This window comes from Myiozetetes cayanensis, unplaced genomic scaffold (genome assembly GCF_022539395.1).
Source record: "Myiozetetes cayanensis isolate MyiCay16 unplaced genomic scaffold, myiCay2020 scf5-8, whole genome shotgun sequence".
NCBI classification, from domain to species: Eukaryota; Metazoa; Chordata; class Aves; order Passeriformes; family Tyrannidae; genus Myiozetetes; species Myiozetetes cayanensis.
The window spans coordinates 53283080-53307625 of NW_026087742.1; the positions used below are offsets into that span (position 1 = coordinate 53283080).

The 24546-nt window shown below is 34.5% G+C and overlaps 1 long non-coding RNA gene across 1 annotated transcript in view; it reads right to left on the reverse strand.

Moving 5' to 3' along the window:
- The window catches only part of LOC126649650 (uncharacterized), a 564626-nt gene that overhangs the window by 229069 nt on the left and 311011 nt on the right, over positions 1-24546 (reverse strand). The gene's annotated exons all lie outside the window — the stretch shown is intronic.

Sequence of the window (24546 nt, forward strand, 5' to 3'; positions counted from 1 at the left end):
CTTAATATTCATACTAAAATTTCACATTTCGTAATAAAATGTAGAATAAATTTAGAATAATTCTGGTTTTGAAAAATTAAAATAATTTTTTATGAAGACAGATCAAGACTTACTATTTTAAAGTGACTTTTATCAGTTTTGTATGTATATTTCTGTTTTTAGTATTTAGGTCTTCTTCAGTATTCCAACTACAATGTCTTAGGATACAATAGCTGGTGGTGAAAAATCTGTACTAAACCCTAAGTTTAATGCTTGAGTAAAGTTCAGAATACAACTCAGTCACTGAGTATCTGAAATTTAATCAAAAATATGAATTTAAGTCCAAAACACAAGTTTTAAAGACTTGTATCCTCTACTAAGAGTGGAATTACATAAATTCTGTAGTCATCTTAAAAATAAATGCTTTTTCTCTTTTTTCCAAATTATTGAAATATTAAAAACCACTTCTCTATATGGGTGGAATTATCTTGCATTTGATGGAGGTGAGTAGTTTGACATCTTATTTAAGTTATAATCATAGAACAGAAATCACAATATCCATTTGTTCTTCTCATTACGAATGACAGACCATTCTCACAGTACATCTATTAGACTGATGTTTTCACAAAAATATAATGAAACAAACTTTTTCTCCTAAATAATTAGGGAAAAGGTTGTTCGAACCTCTTCCTAAATCCTGTAGGTTTTCAACTAGGCCAAATGCTTTTTTACCTTCTATAAAGACTACCTGTGTGAATTCTGCTTTTGCTCCTTACTATAAAATGCCAAAAATATTTTTAGAAAAAAATCCCACAAAATATTCTAGAAAGACAGCTGCCCATTTTCAGCCTCGGGAGGGCCAGGGGAATGGAAGAATGGTCCTTTTTCAGCATCACTCGTTAAGGGGATGATGGCCCCCTAACCTTGGCCATGGGCAGATAGGGGGTAGCCACAGAGGGGTCTTATCACAGGGGCAGTAGGGCCTTTTACTGCCATCCAGGAATTTTTTCCCAGTGCAGTATGTGCTCACATCTTAGAGATCTGATCTCACAGGGGATCTGCTGTGAATTCAGGTAGTTGCCATGGATTGTCAGTGGACTTTCTCGGGCCACACAGAGGCAGCTCAAGTACAGCTACTGCGGAGAGGGACACGATATGGAAGACTTTGAGGTAGGGGGTCATGGCAGCCCCCTGTTTTGGGTAGTTAAAGGTCACAACCATCCTTGATGGACTCCAGAGGCAGAACAGTAATGAAGGGGTGAAGTCTAGGGTTAGGTGGATCTTAACAGTACAGGAAGATGGGAGTGAAGGGAAAAGTGGGGACTATGAAATAGAAAAGGGAAATTCACTGGTTTTATAACAGGTTTCTTGTGTGGTTATTAACTGTTCAATGCATCCTGGTTGACATGACCTCTGTTCCTATGAACAGTGACAAATTATAACAGTAATTGCTTCATATTCTGTATATATGTATCAAAACCAACTACAGCAATAACAAAAAAACTCAAACGAAAAAACCACAACAAAAACAACAAACCTCCAACCAACTAATGAAACATCTGTGAGTGAGATAATAATTTTCCAAAGTATTTTCTTATCTCTTATGGAAGTTTTGATTGTTTTCCAGTAGCACTCCATAATAAATAATTCAGCTTTGTGAGGACTGGAAGAGTTAATCGTGTTACAAGACATTATGAAAGTTTCAGAAAGAAAAACATAATCATTTCAGAAAAAGAAAGTCATGTGGGATTTTTCTTTGCTTTTGGTGGGTTTTGTTTGTTTGTTTTATGGGGTTTTGTTTGTTTTTCTTAAGTAACAATAGAACATGTTGCTGTATGTATTTGTCCTAGACAGAAGTCATCAACCTGTTTATTTTCAGACTTCCAGTATTTAATTTTATATTTTATAATATTTTATGCCATCTTCAGAACAAAGTTACTAATACCTTCTTAGAAAAATACTGTAAAAATTAATTATTACAAATTGGGAAAGACCATGAAAGAAGCTATAAATACTTGAATAAGCAGAAGCCTGAACAGTTTTATAATTAACAGAATCAAATAGGTTCCTCTGGAGATAAAAGAAAAGGTAAAATGAACTCAATATTATTATCTTATAAAGAGGAAATTCAGAGAAAAGAGTATAGTCCATAAAAACTAATATTATCAATACCATAGTAATTTTAGCATTCTTCACAGACATTTGTAAAGATGTTTGTTGACCATCATATGTATATTAATATTTTTAAAAATTGTTTTATGCCTACAATTTCACAATATATTTCAGAAGATCTCTTTTTTCTGTTGAACTACTTAACCCTTATTTTTTTTAATGAATCAAGTCAAAGCAGGCAAAATTGACTTTTTGACACGTGTTGGAATTTTGACACATGTTAAATTGACATATGAAGTTGTGGCTGTCCCTCATTTGCTTCCTGTGGAAGGTACAGTGAACATACCTGCAGTGTAAGTCCCTGAGAGCAGCTGATTTGATGTTCTGCTGTATGGGGAATGAGGTCTGTGATGTATTTCATGCTGATAAATTTACAACTTGACAAAGGGAACAATAAACAATGTAAATGTTTCTTGTGATGTTAAAGAGACAAAACAAAATAAAGAACAGCACAAAAGAAAACACACCAGGAGAGAAATACAAAACAAATTCATTTGTATTGTCTTAGTTATAAACATGACAATGAGTTCCTCTAAATTTAAACTCATGTCTTGCAGTGCTTTGAACATAGTTATTGGGAAAACTGCTTTGCATTGCTTAGAACCACCTGAAATGTAAAGCATATTTATCCAGACATTGTCTTTCCACATGCCACAAACTTGAACACAATTTAAATGCCAGAAGTTAGATCTTGCCATAAGATTTGTTCGCTTCTTTTAGCATTCCTATTAGTTCTTGTTTCTGTTCTTCCAATTCTGTTAAAATGATTGTGTACTTATTCATATCCAAGGAAGTCAATGAATTTAAAACACACTCCTCTTTGTTGCCTGCCTCTTAAATGCCACAGATCTGTGGCACATCTAGGACAACAGGGTGGACATTTCCAGAATAAATACAGTTGTTCACACAAGGATATCTATATTCCCAGAAAGCCAGTTCCTCTTTGGAGATTTGCATCGATTAAAACTGTCTGTACAAATAGCATTTTCCAACCAAAACAAAGATTATATTCTACATCGTCAGATCAGGATTTGCATTTTGCAGAACTGTTGTGTCTTTCTTTTTCTAATTACTTCTATATAAAAGCAAGTAGCTCTCAGTGAACAAACACCAGGGAATCACTGGCAAAGTCAGGATGATAACTCCTCTTTGCATACATAACTCACCTTCCACATCATGATTCATGATCATCAAATCAGCATATTTGGCAAGTATCAATGTTTCATACATTAGAACTGCATGTTTTTGAAGAAAAGTTTTAGTAGTCAGTCACATTGTTTATCTAATTTTCTATCTGATCCTATGTCATCGAAAATAGTACATACACACCAAGAGGCCATAACAGTAAAAGAAAGAGAAGGATATGCTGGTTGTGTCTGGGATAGAGTCAATTTTCTTCATGGTGTTTCAGATTTATGCTAAAACTGTTGATAAACACAGGGATGATTTAGCTACTGTTGAGCAGTACTTAAACATATTGAAGAACTTTTCTGCCTCTCACCCCACCCCATCAGCGAGGAGGCAGGGGATACACAAGAAACTGGGGGGACACAGATGGGACAGCTGACCCCAGCTGACCAAAGGGATATTCTATATCACATGGGATCATGCTCAGCAGTAAAACTAGGGAGAATATTGGCATGGGGGCCCACTGCTCGCTGACTGGCTGGTCGTCATTCAGTCGGTGGTGAGCATTTGTTTTTGTTTACATCACTTGTCTCTCTTGCACTTTACTTGTCTCTCTGTTTTATTTTCATTTTTCGCTACAATATATTATTTTTATTTTATGTCAAACTTTAAATGCTTTTTATCTCAACCCATGAACTTTCTTCTTTATTCTCCTGGTTCTCTCCCCAGTCCTTCTGTGAGGGAGGTAGTGAGTGGCCATAAGTTGATTAGTTGTCAGTTAGGATTAAGCCATGATAAAGGGGAAAGAAAAAAAAGGAAGGTATTAGTTCAAATAACATTTCAGTTATGTTAAAGAAATGCATGATCTATAAGTGGAATAAAAGGATTCTTACAAAGACAATTTTCATACAGTTATTCCATTAACTTCTGAAAGGAGATGTGTTACTAGTGGAAGATATCTGATGATGCTTGATACAAAAACCAGAAAATTAGTTACCAATTTAAGAAAAAAAGTATCCAAATCTCTACAGTGAGCATTTTCATCAAGGTTTGACTACAAATAATATAAAGATATGCTTTTCCTGAAATGTAGAGGAAATCAACATACTCATAAAGGTTTTGCACAATTAAATACCACACCTATATTAAAATTTAAAGAGTGTAACTTATCCTGAAAAAAACCCAAACCATTTCCAAGCTGAAGATGTCTTTCCATCCTTAGCACAGCCTGACATTGTTTTCATGCAGTGTTTCATAAGGATGGAAGAAACATAATACTCTATACTACTTTATATCCAGTGCTATGAAGAAGTTTTCAGGACTGGGCATAAGGTTGCAGTTAGAAGACAAATGAAGCAACAGCAATTCTGTTCTCCTTCAAAAATACATTGCTTAGGAAAGTCATTGCTGAACTTGATTTCATCTAAGGAATTAACATGTCTCCTGTAGCAAAATATAAGCCATGCTCAAGTACCATTCAGCCTGGGTATACTCTTACCTTTCACCAAGACCTAAGCTTCTTTCCTTTTCCCCCAATCTATAAACATTTTTTTTTTTCTGTTATGATCTTGGAGAACCTGGGAGTAACTCTCTGCTATGGATTTCTCTATTTACCTGCAGAATGATTCCCTGACAAATTCAATTGAGATCTCTGTCTGAAGGAGTGATCAACGACTTAATATATGGTAGACAAAGTATAGAAATCCCACTTTCAGAATCAGTGAATCAGAACATGCTCAACAACAGCAAGATGTTCAATATACTATTTCTCCACCCACCTCTTATACAACAGGTGTTCGTATTTCAGTGTAAGAGAAAGTTCTCTTATTTAACCATTATTTCGGAGTTGACAGATAAACTTCTTTGGTTTATATTAATATTGCATTTTATTTTGACTGTTTTTGTCCTTCTATCTCAAAGACAACTAAAGAGAACTAGAGATACTGGACACCTGCAAAGAATTTAATATCTTTCTCTCAGGAAACTGCCTGCACAGTCACCTGAACTACAGGAAACAATTGAGAGCTTAAAATTTCACATTCTTTTTTTACTTCCTGCAAGTGGAAAAGTGCAACAGATTGAAGATCTGTTAAGTTCAAAATATCACATTTCCCTGTTAAGTTACTGTGTTTATATGTTTCTATGTAAATGGTAAAAATAACTTTGTGGGACTCTGGAAATTCACCCCCCAGGATACTGTATGGTCAGCAAGGGAAGATTGACTGATGTACTCTACCTAGATTTCTGTAAGACTTTTGACACAATCCAACAGGGCATCCTTCTCTCCAAATTGGAAAGACACAGGTTTGAAGGGTGGACTACTTGCGGGATAAGGGATTGGCTGGATGGAGGCCAGTGATGAGTGGTGTTCAGGGCTCTGTCTTGGGACTGCTGCTTTTCAATAGCTTTATCAATAACACAGACAGTGAGACTGAGTTCACCCTCAACAACCCTTTATAGAACAGAATCCTGACAGATTACTTCAGGACGTTTTGCATATTACTATTTGCCAATTCCCTGTAGACTTTTCCAAAGTTCAACTCCATATGCTATGTAATATTTTAGAGTGATTTCTTTTAAATACATGGTATAATAATATAAGTGAGTAGAACCTCAGAGAGCATTGTGGATAATTACTGCAACTAGGTTGTAGTAGGCTTCAACCTGGTGCCAGCCCTATTCAAAAAGTTGAAGCAATTACACTTTTAATTTCTCAAAATGTCACACAAAACTGGGAAAAGTTCCATAGTTTAATTATGTTCCTGCTATTTTACTTATTCCTCATTTACTTATAATGAGGATCTTTTATCCATTAATTTATGAGTCCGTTGCAACTTCAGTGCAATGAATTTAAGTATTTAATTCTGTAAAATTTCATTGAAGATGGTATACACAATATGCAACCTATCTAAAATGCAAAGCTAATGAAAATCTCACCAGACTGAAAAATTTGAGTGCACTTTATAGTGCGGTTACTTAAGGGGGAAATAATTACTTGTGGGGCACTGTTCTTTATGATATACAAATATGTAAATGTAGCCACTTATAGTTTATGTTTCTTAAATGTGAGATTCAAATTGGGTTGAATGGATGCCATGAAATTATTCAACAGCATACAATGAAAACTACTATATCTAAGCTGAAGAACTGAGATTGTATTAATAGTTTTGTAGTTAAACAATCATGGTTACTGCTCAAAATGTATTCATGTGGTATATATTTTCTGCCGACTGAAGAAAACAAAATGAGCATCACCTTAGATGTAATACCTGTACTAATATGAGTGCAATTTCTTGCTAAGATGCTCTAATTGGTGAGTGGGAAAGTCTTTTAAAAAATTAATCCCTAGACATTGCCCAATTACCAGTTAGAGGTAACCATCCTCAGACTCAATCAAACATGTAAAGTGCTATATAAGACAGCATGTAAGAAATGAAATCCTTAGATAGTCCTACAAAACAACAAGCCACTGGTTTGCGATTTTTTTACATCACTACAGAAAAATTCCATCAGTTTAACATTGAAGAGTAGAATGCATAAAGGGTTGTGGAGACAAAAGGGAAAAAGAAAACAAACAAACAAACAAACAAAACAACCCAAACCCAACCAACACAAATGAAACAACAGAATATTTAGACAGCTGATAAAAGTATGAAAGTCCAAAAGAGAATATTGTTAAAAAAATCTGTCTCTCTCCAGATGTATTTTGGAGTCAGTGACTTTACTGGTTCTTCAATAGCTTGTAGTACGTGTTTTTGTTCCTAAATATGTGTGTTTCTTAATTATCATGAGTCTGCTTAGTTTAGACCCCTAACTTATAAAAAGTTGAATACAGATATAAAACCTCCTTTCTGCACCTGAGTATTCAATGAGTGAAGAGAAGCGCTGACAAAGGATTAAAGGCCAATGACCATTACATTCGTATGAAAAAATGGAGACTTATAAACCAACTCCAGTTGTGCACTGCTAATGCAAATGTTCAGTGAATTTAATATTTTTTATGGATTAGGTCAGCAGTCTATCTCAAGTGGGTTTTTTTCTCCTTCAAATAGCATTCTTTTTCAAGTTCTGAGACAGCCTGTAGAAAATCAGGTGCTAGCTCTGACCTAAGAAGTTTTACATTCTTTTGGGATTCGAGTCATTCAGTGTTTTTTGCACTTTCCTAGTCTGTCTTTTATTTTTAGTAACTCAAAGACAAAAATCTAAACTTCTTCAGTAGAGGTAGGCCAAAAATACTGTAATTTATCTGAAATTATATGCTTAAGCCTGAAGTCAATAGTAAATTTTCCCCTCAGATCAGGATTTTTCTGCAGAGAAGAATAATATCTGGTTTAAGTTTGAATAATTGACAAGACACAAACTTGCCGCATTCTAGGAAGTTCCTTTGCTGCCTAACTACCTTCTTTGTTCTTCAGAGTCTGTTTCTGACTATAAAAATGTCCTACTTATCTCCTATATATTTCAAATTAAAGGCACACTTAAGATAAAATTCCCTACTTCCCATCACTGGTCATCCTTCCCCTGGCAAAAGCACAAAGTTCCATTTTTATCTCATGAGGTAAAGATTTTCAGGAGTTGTAAACATCCACATATATATTCAACCCATGAGTGCTTTTGAAAGCTCTGATTGGTGGCTTACTGGATAAGATTATATATATATATATATATATGTCTGAATTGTTACACATACTGAGGTGCTTAAATGACCTTAAACTTTTGAGTCCACATCAGCTTGTACTGGTTGAAAAAGAGAATCTGAAGTAATTTTTGTCTTAGGTTTCTTTTCATATTCCATTTTCTACATCAGAGATTGAGCAAACTTTGAGATTAATTTCAATAACTGCTTTTGCTTTAATTGTAGGTTTTTTTGTACTTTTGGTCTTTCTCTTGGTATTGTAATGTCAGTCATGACACAATGACATGGTACGCTACATGAATTAAGAGCTGATTAATAATAAGCCTCAGAAAATGGTAAATTAATTTTCAGGTGATACAATAACAATTATTAATCCAACTTTTATCTAAATATGGAAAGCTTCACATCAGAAGAGAATTTTAAAATTAAATATACATTAAGACATAAAGAAAGAGCTCTTAGGTGATTAACTGATAATTACATATGAAGTCTTCCTTGTTTTCTTCATACTCAGTTGCTTAGTAAATCTTGAAGCAATATCAATAGCAACATCAGCTGTGTTGTTATAGTACTATGTAAAATCTGACTTATATGTTTTCCATTTTTAGTTCATCCTGTGCATACATTTGGAAGACATTCTACTCATATTAGTTTTCATGTGTAATAACCTAGCATTAATGGAACAAAAGTGAAAAAATCCCCAACCTAGCAATAAATAAAAGCACTACTGTGAAGTTTAAGCTGTCATTTTTACTATAGCATGTGTACTATTGTGTAATAAAAATTCCAAAGTACACTTGTGCTAGAATTCAGATTTGTTTTCACCTTCTATTCAGTTAATAATGCATCAACTCCATTCATTACATACCTGTGGCCTCAGGCCACTTCAGTCAGTATCAAAAGATTTATTTTTTCCAGGCTCTTGTATGACTATAATATCCTAATAAACCTCACACATAGCAGACCTAAGATTGAAGTCAGATGCTAAACTAATTTCATTCGAGATCTTTTTCAGGATCTATGCACTGAGTTTCTTTATTAAAAGAAAGTAAGGATATCACCTATGTCTTTAGCTTTTCTTGCCTAAGTATGTGGGGGATTTTTTTAGCTTCTAGTGGTAATTTGGATTTATGAGTCTGTATTTGTGAAATATGGATTATTTTTGCAAGTGAGAGAATGCTGACCCTAAGTTCTACAGCAACACATTCAGCTCAAATATTTCCCCGAGACCAAAAAGTTGGTGAATGAAAGTCAATTGCATAGCCCTGTTGTGGAGACGTAGAGGGTTATGGTGGACTGCAGAAGTATAAAGAGGTAGGTAATGGGTTCTGACTTTGAGTTTTAAAGGAAGATGAATTGTATGCAAAGGAAATACATCAAAATTCAGATTTATATACCTGTGATACCTCTAATTCTTCTAGTTCTTGTCATGAATCCTAATTTATGATCTTACTGACTATGCCAGTTTGTCAGCAATGAGTGATTTAGATTGCTTAAAAGATCACCATCAAAGGTACTAATGAAAGCAGTTTTGATATGATGCCAACGTGGGATTTGACAAAAGTTCACTTTATGACTTACAACATGGAGAAAACATATTACTATATGGAAGTAACATGCAAAGGAAAATTGGGTTAGCACTGAGCTAGAATGATTGGCACAGATACTGGAGATGAAAAAGGGTAAAGGACATATTCCTGTTGAGTCATGAGCTTCAGAGGGCACTGCTTTCTAAACTCTGAATGGAACTTAGTTCTAATCTTGCTCTCAGACTTGGACAATGGTTTATATGTAATGGAAGAAATACAGTGAGTAAGGAAAACTTCATGTTGAGTCAGTGAGGTTCAGAGTAGAAGCCTTTGCTTTCTAAACCAATAGAGCTAAGGTGCAGCTAATCTTAGGTCCCAGTCTTAGTCTCAGCTTGGACAACATTTTATGTCTAGTGGAATTATCTATACAAAGTTTATAATAATAAATATTGAGTTTTAATTTAATTAGTATTAATTCAGTGTGCTATCAGTCACTTACTGAAGATCTGTTGCAAGATAGGGGTCTCTCTGCTAAGGATTTCTTAGTCTCAGTTAAGAAAATGCAAATGTTTAGAGGTCTCCTTGCTCAAGGAGAGAGTTACCTGGTGTGCAATCCAGTAGCAATTCAGGTATTATTCATCCAAAGATCCATTCAGAAACTGAGGTCATCCAAAGATCTGCCATCGGTATAAGGTCTCTCTGCCCCAAAGAGCAACCTTGAGAGGTGTCCCAGCTCAAGAGGAGATAATTGCCATTCAACCACATTGTGTAAAAGGGAGATTTCAATGTCTATATGTACATCAAATTATCATGTTTTTCCTAAAGGTTTTTAGCTGAGTTTTTTAAATGATTATTAGGAGTCTGGACGCTTAAATTAAAATGGGAATAAGCTAGCTACAGGAACATAATAAAAAAGAAAAGGTAAATTATAGATTCCGCCAGGAGACTGGTATTTGAAAACAGAGAGTGCCCTGGTTTATGGTTTACGTAGCTGACTTTGAAATCTCTTGTGGTCTGCAGCTATTTTGCTGTTTGATACAACTGTGTTTTCTAAGCTTACTGCCACAGGCAAGTAACTTTGAAAAAGAAAATAAAACTCTTCCTCTCAAACTTGTAAATATAAAAAGAATAATCTGTCACAATATGAAGCAGACTATTTCTTTAAGCCAGAGGCCCTTGAGTTCTGAAGCATGTGGTAACACAGGCACATTCTCACCAGCTCCAGTATGCTCTTTCCAGAGTTATTGGAGCACCACTAACAACAAGAATACCTGCAAAAAACACCTCAAAAAACAAAATCCAAGAAAAAAAACAAAACAAAACAAAACAAAAAAAACCAAACCCACGCTAGAGCTTCAGAGCTGGCTTCCAACCTCAGAAAGAAAAATCAGTTACAGCTAAGCACAGCTAAAGACTTACTCTCAGTTCTTTTTCTCTCTTTCCTCATCACTGGTGCACTGGAAGTAAACTACTGACAAGATAATAAGGAAGCGATGTTTCCTGCAGAAGCATTAGAATTCTTTGCATCTAATGTATATAATTCCCAGAAGCTCAGAAGTGAACCAAGAAGCAAGATAAAGCTGTTGAGAAAAGCTGAAATAATCTTGCTGAGCTGTCTCTAAAGGTGTCTTAGAAGGAATTGCCATGCTAGGAATTGATGGTTCTGTTTTAGAATCATAACTGCTATTGAAAAAGGAGAAAAACCCTCCTGCTATTTTTGCACTTACAACCAAAATTAATCAGTCCACATGTCCCTTCCTTGACTTTTTCCCAGAGAGCAGATTATTAAGAAAGAATGGAACTATTCTGTTGTCTTAGTTTGAACCCAGCCAGCAACCAAGCACCATGCAGCCATTTTCTCAGTCCTCCACCAGTGGGATCAGGGAGAGAATTGAAAGAGTAAAAGTGAGAAAACTCATGGGTTGAGATAAAGAAAGTTTAATAGGTGAAGCAGAAGCTGTGCCTGCAAGCGAAGCAAAGCACAAAATTTATTCACTGCTTCCCAAGGGCGGGCAAGCATTCAGCCATCTCCAGGATAGCAGGACCCCATCAAGTGTAATGGTGACTTGACTTTGTAATGTTAGTACTCCTACAATACCTTGTTTTCTATATGTGTTGCGATGAAGTAACTCGTTTACACCCACTTTCTCTCAAATATATACAAAACTGCTGCAATGTCAATAAACAGAGATGCTGACTACAATAGAAGTCCTTACGTTTCTCAGTATTTTTGCTTCATTGAAAAGTGTCACTCATAAATAAAAACCACCTCTGTGATGTTTCGGAATGAGATATACGTGTATGCATATCGATATCTATATCTATATGGAAAAAGTGTATTGATATCATATTGATGTTCTAGCAGTCTAGGAGTTGGTGCCTGAATGAAAAAGACTGTGCAAGGAGTCGCAATTAAAATGTCTTAAAAAAAAAGAGATAGGAAAGTCTGTTCAAAGGTAATAAAACAATAGATTCTACTGTGAGGACATGCATAAGGGTTGTGACTTTGCTCTTGACACTATCATTAAAGAAATCCTTTTGGAGACCATGTCAACATAGCCTCAAATATATAGTTAAAGTTATTGAACAGGATTTCATAAACAGATCTGTCGAGGTCAGGGAATATTTTGCTGGATATGCTCAGGAATATAGTAATCATGCTGTTCATGTTGGAAAGAGATTGAATTACAGAAAAGCATATGTTAAGGATTCATTCAATCCATTTTTATAATACTTACTGTTTCTTTTATTTATCATATTACATCTATATTTTGTATTTCTTTCCTAAAAAAAGTGTATTGGATTGCTTAGAAAAGATTGCAGCAAAGTAAAAAAATTGTTCACTTTTTGGTCAAGACAGAAAAAAGAAAGAACTTCTTGATCTTAAAATTTCAATAGCATAGGGAATACACTGGAGAAAACCTGAAAGACTTAAGAGGTGATTTAGAGGCTTCCTGCTTAGTGCTCAGGAACGGAAATTTCCCAAAAGAGAAATTAATTTCTGAAAAGTGATAAATTGTTCTTGTAAAATAATTTAATGGTTCTGATTACTTGTGAGTACATTCACTAGAGTTTTACCTGATTATTTTAACAATCTGAGAAAAGATTATGAAAGTACAAAAAGCAGTTAAGTAGCCCGAAATTACATTTGAAAGATATCTGTGAAAGTCTCTTCCAGGTATAAGTTCTCACTTTCTTATTGGTACTTTGGTGCTTAGAATGCTCTACTCTGGCTCACACCTCAATGTTGGAGTCTCCAATTAACTTCACACTACAGGCAAAAATCACATTTGTTCTTATGCTGCCCACGGTCTCATTGTTTCTTATAATTTCTTTTCCTTCTGCTTTAATATTCTGAAGTGGTTTTTTTTCAGATATTTTATCAAGTAAAGGGTACTTCCACCAAGCAGTGTTTGTTGTTTTTTTTAAGATATCAGGATGCAATTCTATGAGAAATGGCAACAATGTAGGTAGAGGCTGCATTTGCTTTGCAGAATGTCTATGACTCCTGTTATTGCAATTACTGTAGAAATAGTGAGGAGAATAAACAGAGAAGTAGGTAATCTGACAGAAAATACTGCTTTAACAGATGCCCCTAAAGTTATTCAGATGCATTTGATCGATCTGGATTTGTCTTAATTCTTACTGATTGTTCTCTTCAAGCCTTCAACTAGAAATACGTTGATATGTGATGAAAGCACCTATAACAGGTAGAAATCTCAAAGTTTGCCTTGATTGTCTAGAACTGAGCACCTCTGCTTACATGAGATATCAACTATGTCAAACAATTATGTAATTGCTTCAGAGAATTCTGGAGAGAGCTGATTAACTTACTACTTATCCTTCTGTTGAATAAATACCACAGCTGAGTCAGGGATTCAGTATGAGAGGAAAATTTCATAAGAGCAGCAATTATGAGTAACTGATCATATTCCCACAGCAGAGGGTGAATGAATTAGTCCCTGGATCTCTTAAGACATCTTTGGGTAATCTTGCAATGCAGAAAATGTCCTCAGCTATTGATTTTGTCCTAACAGTTCACAAGGGCCTTGCTGCAGGATAGCTCCTGATGTGATAACTAATAACTAAGACGGAATGGCTCACGTAAAAAAATTTTTCCAAAACCAGACATTAAGACTATATGAAACTGAATAGTACAGGATCTATTAAATATTTACATGACAATTATTTTCATAGAATCAAAGATTTAAGAAATAATTTAGGTTAGAAGAGTTCTTTGGATGACATGTAGTCCTCAATTCTCCCTTTTTTTTTTTTCCCCTTTGATTTCCCTCTACACACACATGTAAACTCAAAAAGCACTTCCTAAATGATTTGCTAGTTCCGTGTACTGGAAATTTATATCTCTGAAATTCAGCATTTTAAGTTAGTTCAAGCAAAACTTCCTACATAACATATTGTCATATATTTAAAACATGTTTTACTATTTCTCTATTCTGCACCAGAAACACAAAACTGACATATACATATCAATATTTCTATTAATAGGGGTTTTTTGAGTTTTTACAGGTTTCTGGTGGCAGTTATTACACATATCCTTTTATTGTCCATTAAAAAATAATTTTCCTATTGGAAAATAGATTTTGAGTTATTTAATAAATTTCTATTAATATGGTAAGGAAGCCTTTGTTACAACCTTATGAAAATGCATATAGAAAAGTATTTATGAGAACTGATTTAAATATTTTGGTATAGTGAAAATACAAGGATTTGGTTTTTTTTGTTGTTTGTTTGTTTGTTTTGTGGTTTTTTTTTTTTTTAATGTTCCAGTTGCACTGACACATTCTGCTAATTGCATCAAAGCTCTAAGTACTGCCAAACTGACTATTCAATACAGGTCAGCCAGTGAAATTCTTGTCTTACTGATATCTTTGCAAGTTTTGACACTCACTTTAGGGGACTGAACACTTAATCTTTGTTGAACTCACAAAGAAGGCATAGACTTACCTCTATAATGTTTCTTTTTGGGTTTTTGTGGGGGGGAATTTCCATCTTCCATTTAGGCACTGTGTTTTTCTTCTGTTTAAGAATTTTAATTATGGATCTGATCCCTGACATTACATGATATATAAACCAACGATGGAAAAAAATGGATCCTAAATCTTTTAAAACTACTGAAGTATTTAATTATCCAAAGTTAATGAGCAGGTACTTAATTTTCCCTGAATTTGTTCTCACTCCCTTTGTCTTTATCAAGGACCTTTATTTAATCTGGCTGTATTTAGACAAGTTATGTTCAAAAATGTCAGACAACCTTTAATTTCAAAGTAAGCAACCAATATTAACTAAGACTTTTTCAATAATGTGTTTTACCCCTCTAAAACTACTGTTCTATTTGGAGAAGACAGACTCTGAGAAAGATTTCTTTTCTTCAGATGAAGAGACTTCTAATAAGGGGCTTCATTCAACTCAGAGATGAAACTTTCTAGGGATTTTTTTTTTCTGAAAATAAATACTTGGAATTCCATACTGAATATTCTGAAATTGGGAATATTGTCAAAAAAATTAAAAGAGCGCCAAAAAGACTTAGCTTTTCATTCATCCAGATCTAACGTTTATGTATTTATCACACATCTCAAGTTAAGTATTTCTGTAAAAACATAGTCTGAATAATTCCTGACATATTCATTATAAGAGCTGGTTTCTCTGTAAACTACTGTTAAACCTTGGCCCAAGGTTCCTCTCTACACTCCTTAGATGAAATACACCAACATATTTCAAAATGATAACACTTGCTATGTTTCTCAGATTTTTATGTTTCTTTTTGCCATTTTTATGCGTTGTCAAAAGACTCAAAAATATTACTGCAGTAAGGTTCATATATGAACAGTGTACATATATTATTAAGATAGAGGTAGAACAATAGATGCTAAGTGTGATTCAGTTGTTACTGCTGCTGCACTATCTAGCTGTCAAATTCTGAATAATACTTTAACATTTTAGAAACATTATAAATGTGTTATAAGTGCTTTAATATCTCACAAGATAGTTTTATATCCCAATAAAAGGAGCATTTACATTTTGTTGTATGTATTTTTATGCTACTTAAGCGCCCAGGAAATTAATATAGGAGGCTCTGTATTTATTGCAATGAGGTCAGGAGAGAGGTAATCTCTCTGCAAAGTTGCTGTACCTTTGCACATCAAGGTTTCATATGTGCCCTTAGTTTAACCTTCAGATAGACAGCTATTCCCTGTGCAAGCTAATTCATCTGGGAAGTTCCTCAGCGAACTGTCAATTATGTTAAACTGTGTTAACCTGTATGTATGGTGTAATTTTCCATTCTGAATTATTGTCTACTAAATAAAGTCAGCTGCAAATATTGAACCCTTGCCACACACTCTAGAGGAAGCAACGTAGAAAATTTATGCATCCTTTTAACGTCAGCCAACTGGCCTCTTGCAGAGATGTGGAGGGTTATAAAAATTATACAAAAGTATTGCATATAGTATAAAGCTTTATGAAAGCAACAAATACACTGTTTTTCATTTACTACCCATTTAGTACACAGTTGCCATTGAGAACAAGGAATGTTAATGCTTAACAGAAATGTCTCCATATTTTCATTATATTGCAAGTCAAATCATGTGCTTCTATATCAGGAAAATTAACTAAGGAAGAGTCTGATGCCCAATTCAAGAAAATTGCCATCCAGCTATCAGATACAGAAGTAAAGTTTACAGCAGTTGAGGATCTGTACTGGGATACTCTAGCTGCTTTAGGTGCATAAATTCTATTGATTTATTTAGTCTACATAACTATGCAAGTGTTCCAATTACAGTATTCTATGGAAAATTCCTAGGTAATTTTTTTTATTTTTAAAAAAATTAGTACATCAGTTACAACATTCTACTCACTCTAAAGATTTCATTAGATGTAAGAGGGAAAAGTCACAAAAATATTTAGCCAAGAAAAGAGTAAAGTGAGTCAACTATAAATATGGTTTTAAAAATAATAGTGGATATAATTCTATATATCTTCAGTATGTATTAATGATCTTATTGTTTTGCTTAGGTTTAGCTATTTTTTTCCCCCTTTCTTTTTCTAACTGTTTCATCCATTCTTTGCAAAATTGTGAGTAGAAATTTATTGTTATCCCTATAGATATCTTCTTATAAAATGCTTAGGCAAAATGTGCCTTGAAATATTGTTTCCTTATTCAATGAAACAAAAAATTTAAACTAATTTTATTACATACTTCACTAATGTTTAAAAACTAATTAATTAACAACATTATTAGCATCCAGAACACAATTTCTGAATGATCCTATTAAGCAGAAAATAATTAATATGCTTATACATGAGCTACTTGAAAGAAAATTATTGAAACCACCAAGGATAACAATATTCTTTTGTGGTGTAAACAAAGACAAGTCAATAAGCATAACTTGTTAGCAAGTAATTTAACCTGAACACTACTTAGACTACCTTCAAAGCAATAGGTGGTTCATAAGTATATTCAGCCATGCAGAACAGGAAATGTCAAAGGAAAAGGGTAATGGTTTCATAGGAAACCTTAAGAGAAACTCTATACAATAAGCATCATGAGGCTTGACAGCTCTAATCTGTTGTAGGTAACCTTGAAACTTGCTAGGACAGACTGCTATGTTACAATGTTTTATTTGAGTAGTCACAAAATAAACTGTTCAGACTTTATGGATGTCTTTGCTTAAATCAGATTTATCAAATCAAGTCTCAAAAAGGTAACTTGAAGTAGTATCTCTGTTTAGTCCTAGCCAAAGCAAGTCTGTTTTTCTTTAGCCTCGGTTTGAACCTTTTCTACTTCCTTCTGTTCTGCATGATGCAGATCTTAATAGACATTACAGTAAGCTCTGTTAATGAAATTTTTACTTGTGTTTTGAGGTATGATCCTTTGATATGTAGAGTTGTTTTTTGACTAAAACCATAAATAAAATATGACTGAAAGACCTCCCACCCTTTTCTCAATTGTACTTCGTCCTTTTTCGAAAAAAATAAATTAATCTTCCTCTCTCCCCTGATACCTCATTGAGCTGCAAGGCGTTTCTCTTCATAAATACAACTTATCAAAGCAGTTTCAAATTACTTAGTTTAATTCCACAAAAGGTATTAGACATGTCAGTGACTAATTCTTGAGCATATTTTCACTTTATGAATTCTACTACCAAAGTAGTACACTGCTCAAGTAGTAAGCTGCCAAGGATCATTGCTTACCTATACAAGGAGAAATTAATCCTCTAACACTTCCTGTGTGCACTGATAGCTCAGTGTGATGGAAAAACCCAAACAAGTTCCATGTCTCTTCAGGACTTAATGTAGTACTCTAAGGAGGTGCTTAATACTTCTGCATGGTGCCAACTCGTACCCAAGCAAACTTTCCTGTCTATTTCAGAGGAATGTTTTAAGTTAAACAATGGGAAGTTGGAGGAAATAAGTTGCCAAAGGGAAGGGAAGGCCTATTCTCTACTTCCTTACAGCAGTAGTAATTGTTGGCAGGAGTGGGGGTTTCTCTGTCTGTATTCTTGAGTCAGACTTCTTTCCTAGACTTCTGAAAGTAAAAGGCTGAGGCTTAACCTACTGATTAGAACAAAAATTAGTCATGTGGAACAGCAGAAATAGGAGCATATATTTTGATTGCCATGTTTGGAACAGAGATCCTAATAAAATATTTTTGAAACTATGGCTTCTCTTGAAACTGTTCCACTGGAATATGTGCAGAACAGCAAAACAAGGAGATTAATCCTGATCTTCAACTGATTGTTATCTAAATTATCAGATATATGACCACTCACATATTTTTATTTTATTATTATCTTATTTATCTTTTTATCTTATTTATCTTATTTAGCAAGACCACTCCAACTTTATCCAGTTTGTGGTTTTTTCTTTAGAGAAATGTTTCACAACTTAATTAGAAGACATTTAGCTCATAGAACCTTAAAGACTAACACTGAATAGATCATCTGCAAAATTGGTTAAATGTCCTTTCTCAGTTGTTCCAAAGAAGGCAGAGAAGAAAGAAAACCCAGGGGTGAAATACACTGGCCCTTTTTATGCACTTATATTTCTAAAAGCAAGCTAGACCTCTACACCTCTCTTTAGAAATCAGTGTGTGATGACTCTCCCTTAAGGGAAAGGAATCGCTTAAGATTTGAAAATGATCATTAGTCTAAAGGAACAATAAAAGTCAGAGAGTCTGCAAACAATGAGAATTTTAGTAGTAAATTGAACACTTGGCATGAAAATTTTTACTCCCTCACCTACTATATAGGTACACGGCAGTGAGCTTTGGATGAAAGGTATGGTGGAAGGGAAAGAGAAATTAAACAGGTTAATTTGAAAGGGAGAGATGAATTAAAGAAAGGAAAAGAGAGAGAAAAAGAGAGAGGAAAAAGGAAATCATCAGCCCTTGCTTCAGAATCGATCCAGCTTATGGGATGCTCATCCTGGTTTCAGTGCCATCCCAGCTGAGGGGATGCTGATCCTGCTTTCCATGTCAATCCAGGTGATAAGCAGTAATCCAGCTGTGGTGGTCTGGCTGATGAGATGTCCAGGGTTTGGGGTCACCACCCAAGCCTACAGGGATACCTTTCTTATGGACAGTTTTCCTGCTTTCTATGCTAACTGGTTATTGTGTGTAGTCCTTTCTTTTATGCCTTTCTGGAGATGGGTCAGAGGCCTTTAGAGGTCTTTGCTCTATGGACATGTCCATTTCCTTCCAATCATTCCTGTGCTTACACTGTTCCGTGTTATGGTCCTTTCTCATTGAGAAATGCTGCCCTATTTTCACCTAGTGGCCCTTCTCACAGCACATTAATAACAGTAGTCCTTGGTTTCTACCAACAATTCTTGTGTGTTATTACTAACAGTCCTTGCTTGGCTTCACGACCATCTGGTTATCCATGTTTGAGATGAACACATTATCCCCTTATCTTCTGGGAAGTGAGAACTTAAAAGGATCTCACTTTGGACTGCTGTTTACAGGGTCATTAGAGAGTGGGCATATCAGCCACTCATAATCATTCCAAAGGAGTAATTTTCATTAATTCAAAGGTGATCATATAAACTGAGTCAGATTAATTGCTTCCTATAAATGAAGAGAATGAAGAGACTTCTACTGGTTATAAAAGGACCTTATGTCCCAGTGACTATCTCCTAGTAAGTACTGGATGCATACAGCTAGAGCACATGAATTCTAACTTTTTTTTTCATATATACCTGATCTCATCATCTACTTACTACATTATTAAGATGAGTGCTGTCTTGTCTTTGTCCTTTATGTGAGTTAGACATTGAAAAATTATTTTAGACAGGTATTATAGACTGATTCAGAATAAGAATAGTGAGTTTCTAAGTCTTGCTGTGTTTTGGAAGCTGCTTAGTGGATCATCAGCTTTGTCCAGAAGCAGAAATATGAAAGATTAGGGGAAAAAACCACCAAAACCACAAGGGAAACAGAAGCTCACATGAATTTAGTTATCTGGCAGGTTAGGCAGCAAGTGAAGCTGAAGTTTTAGAATCTGATCAAGTCCATGTCTTAGAATTAGCCCCAGACTGAAATACTACCTATGTCCCCTTCTCAATTAAGTCATTGCTTTGGAGTAAAATTTTGAAAGAAAAATGCATAGTTTAAAAGCCCACAGTAACTAGAGGTTTTAGCTAAGTATCACTCAAATGTGTAGATGAGATTTGACTGTCTCCTGATTCACATCAAAGAATAGCAATATCCAATTCTGAATGTTTGTAACAAGCAAATTAATTGAAGAGCCTTTTATGTTAGAAAGAGATAGAGTAGACTTGACATTTTGGCATGACTCAGTTAATAAGCTGTATACTTGATTGATTCTGGGAACACATGTCATTACCAGTTTTCTGTTTTCCTCGTGCAGACAAAAGTTGCATTTGAGTTCAATGGAAGATTTCAAAGATTATAAGGAGGAAGAAAGAGATTTAGATGGGCAGAGAGCCAAAGACATGAAGTATATTTTAGCTAGGAGGGAATAGGGAAGCCACAAAAAAAAAAAAAAAAAAGGAGGAAAAAAGTTGTGCATATGATGACTAAAATCAAGAAATCAAGAATATTAAAATGATTTACAGAATCACTGAATCAAATAGGTTGAAAAATACTCTGAGATCATGAAGTCCAGCCTATGACTGTACACCACCAATTTCAGCTAGACCATGGCACTAACAGCTAAGTCCAGTCTATCCTTAAACACCTCTGGGGACTGTGACTCCACCATCTTCCTGGAAAGCCCATTCCAATATCTACTCCCCCTTTCTGTGGAAAAAATTCTTCCTGAAGTCCTACCTAAACCTCCCCTAATGCAGCTTGAGACTATGTCCTCTTGTCCTATTGCTAGTTAATAATCAGTCACAAAAAATTTCTACATCTTTTTGAATTTTACATGTAACACTTTCTTTGCAGAGTTCTCTAACTGACAGCTAAACAGTTGACCTTGGGGGGAGGAGGGGGAGAAGGAAGGGGCAAAAACCATAACCAAACAACCAACCCAAACCAAACATTGCCCATGTTCTTGTGAAAAAATATGTATCATTAGTTAATGGGGAAAAAAAAAAGTCATAATGCATGTGTCTTGCAACATTCAAATAACGTTACATACAATTAGGAATATGTCTTCATGTTCCTGATACAGACAATTCGACAAATAAAACTTTGAACAGGAGAAAAGTTGCAGAGATGGAAAAAACCTAGGAATTAAAAATAGGCAGCTGGAATAGTTTAAGCGTCATAACGTAAAGTCTGGAATAAACATACAAACATACAAACTGTAAAAGTCAATGCATTATTTGAAACCATTAAAAAGAATCTATGAAGGTAGAAATCTAATTAAGAAGAACTCCACATTTAAAAAGAACATCCTGTTCTTTCTACCAAATGCAAAAAAATTCAACCCAAGAAATTTCTAGCATTTGTTCTTGTTATATTTATGCTCAGAACACCTGCTAAAGTAGTTCAGCATGCTAGAAGTTATAGAATTTTGAGATACAAACTGATATTGAGATCCAAAGTGATTTTGAGATCCAAACTTATTATATGGGACATTATTTTCTTCATTTAAAAGGTTGAAATTGTGTGATGTGACTCAAACAATAAAAATGTATTATGGATCAGGGGTTTTAGCCAGAGGTGTAAATTTTGTTAGATATGTGTTAACAAAAAGAGTATTTGTTTTAAGTGAGAAATGTGGCAAAAAGTGAGATATGTGGTGAGCTTGATTTTCTACTATGTAGTTATGGATGTTAAAAGAAACCCTTTACAGTTTGCTAGTTCAATTTTGTTGTTTATGGTGTTGTTCCTGGAGCCCAAAGGACAAAGAACTAAAATTATTCCTTTTTCTCTTTATTAATAGAGATCTGTCACCATATTATATGTAGCACATAAAGATTTGTAATTGCTTTGGAGAGATACTCTACCAAAGCTCCTCAGTGGGATTTTTGTAGAAAGTAAAATATAGCCATTAGAGAGTAGATATTTCTCTTCTATTTGAAGTTCAGTCTCTGAGTGCTTGGTCATGCATATTGACTGGAAATTGATATTAACCAAAAAAATGGACACACCTCTAAATATTGGAATATAAAGTAGGAATAAAGAGAGCACAAAGGGAAGCTGAATATTATTATCAAAAAATAAATTTAAACTAATTTGACTCTCAGTTTAGGGGAAAAAAAAGTCTCTAAATCATTTGGATTAACAAAGATAAAAGGGGGAAATTAAGGAGAAGCATCTTGCAAGGATATTAAATGATTGATTTGTGTCAGCTTCCAGTATGGGGAAGCTGAGAAGATATGTGATTTGGGACTGCTCTCTTCAGGTAATAAAGATGAGTTGTTGACAGATAATGAGAAGTCAGATGGAGCTCAAAGTGATATATTAAGGAGCAAACATTCAAAGAAGCAGATGGTTCTCACCTGAGAGTTTTTTGAGGGTACTTGAAATGAAATGGCTTAGTTACTAACAAAGATGTGCAAACAGTCACATAGTTATGACAGTAGAGAAAGAAACTGTAGGTTCAAACAATGTAACTCTTTTATTACTGAGGTACTTGAGGTGATTCAGGGAATTACAAAACAATGGATCCTGACTAAATATTTATGAAGCTGATTGAAGCAATATAAAGTTAGGCAGATAAAAGAACAGAATGAAAAAAGAGAACAAAACAAAACACAAACTACATTTCTGGTCCTCTCGAAGTGTGTAAATAGACCTACATAACCCTGTATTAGGTGAAAATCAGTAAAAAAATTATATTCAGAGTTTTAGGAAGTCCTTAGGAAGTTCTTTCTCTAAGGGCTCTTAGTGACTATACAGTGAGAGGTAATATTGGTGGTTGATTAAAAAAAAAAAAAAGTTGAGATAAGACAAGGATTGCAGAGGGTATAGTTCTTTTTCAACATGGTGAAAGGTCAAACAGCTAAGAAACTTGCAGCTTAATACAATCTCTTACAGTAATTACTGGTAACTATACCACAGGCTATGTTTAATATTATTGTGATGTGGTATAAGATGTCTTTTTTCTGTTGTTGATAATATAAAAAAAACTTGAGGAAGTTTGGATGTTTTTGTTTCATTTTGTTTGTTTTTAAGGAATGTTTTGGAGATTAAAAAATGCATGACCTTCTTTAATATACTTCATACTTCAAACCAAGGAAAACTACAAACTTGCAGAAGTCTATTGAAGTGGAAACATTTATACACAACAAAGCAAAAGCAGTTGAAGATCAGGTAGATATGTCACAACACATGTAAATAAGGAACCAATTTTGCTTGGGCTATTAAGCAAGAGTTCATATGCGTAAGTGTTTGCAGATTCAGATCCTTAATATAGAAAATTAGATTGCCAATTATCGTGAAATTGTGAGTATAGTTATGAACTGAATAAACACAACCTAGGCCTTCCCAATATACCTGCTTCTCAGTCAGAATATAAAATAGTTTACTCCTGATTCTCACCTGTCAGATAAGGAAAGTGAATACAAGTAAAATGACTGTCCTTAACATGAGTAAAAAACGCATAGTCTTAATCTCTTGTGTTTGTAGATTTTTTTTGTTTGTTTTTTTGTTCACAGTGTTAACTAAATGAAGAAGTATTAATGTCGGGTTTCCATTTGGAGGTGGATTTTTCCTGATTACCTCTGCCTTACTTCTACAGATTTCCTTTCGGAAGGATTCTGCTATGTCTAGGTTTTGGAGTCTTACGTTGCACTTAGTGGATGTCAGTGACTGCATACTCTGGGCTCCTGATCCTCTCTATGTCTACAAGAAGTACGTTGTTGGAGCACTGCATGCACATAACCTCCTGCAACACATGTACTTGTCTCCTTTCAGTGCAGAGAGTGACTGTTAACATCAAGTCCTATTCTGATATGGAACCAAAAAGTGACTGAGTCTTGTGCCTGTATCCCACAAGTGCAAAGCTATTACAGCTTTGATAAGCAAAGACACCATGTTAGGCACACGAGTAGGCGGGAATGAAGGTGAGTATATTATCTAAAAATGATCACGACATTTACCTGGCACTTGGTACGCACAATTCTCAGCTACAATTGAAATCAATTAAGTTCTTTATTGTTTTCAAGGTTATATTTTGAATACTGGGAATTGTACTAGTGATTGTAAATAGTATTTTAAACTGTTAAAAATACACAGTGTAAAACAATCTGAAGGAAATATCCATAAAAATACATTTAAAAAAATAAATTAGTATCTTTTTTTTTTTTTTTCCCAAAATGTGTTTTAAAAGCACTGGATAGTAGAAATTTTCCTTGGTCTTCAAATGGAATGAGCTGAAAAATATCTGCCTCATTTTTCCACTTCCTGACATGATAGTTTTGGAGCCTCAGGAAGAAAACAAATCAAAAAGAGAGCGAAAAAGAAATGTTATAGCTAAGAGAGTTAAGATGATGAAGACACTTTATATCTTAGAAAAATAGATTAACTATGATGCATTTTCAAAATATGAAACCTGAAAACAGTAATTTCAAGTATGCACAAATAAATTCCTATAAAATTATTTACAAATCTCTATATAGTGTTAAATGAAGATTTTTATTGTGTTGGAGAAATGAAGAAAGATGCAG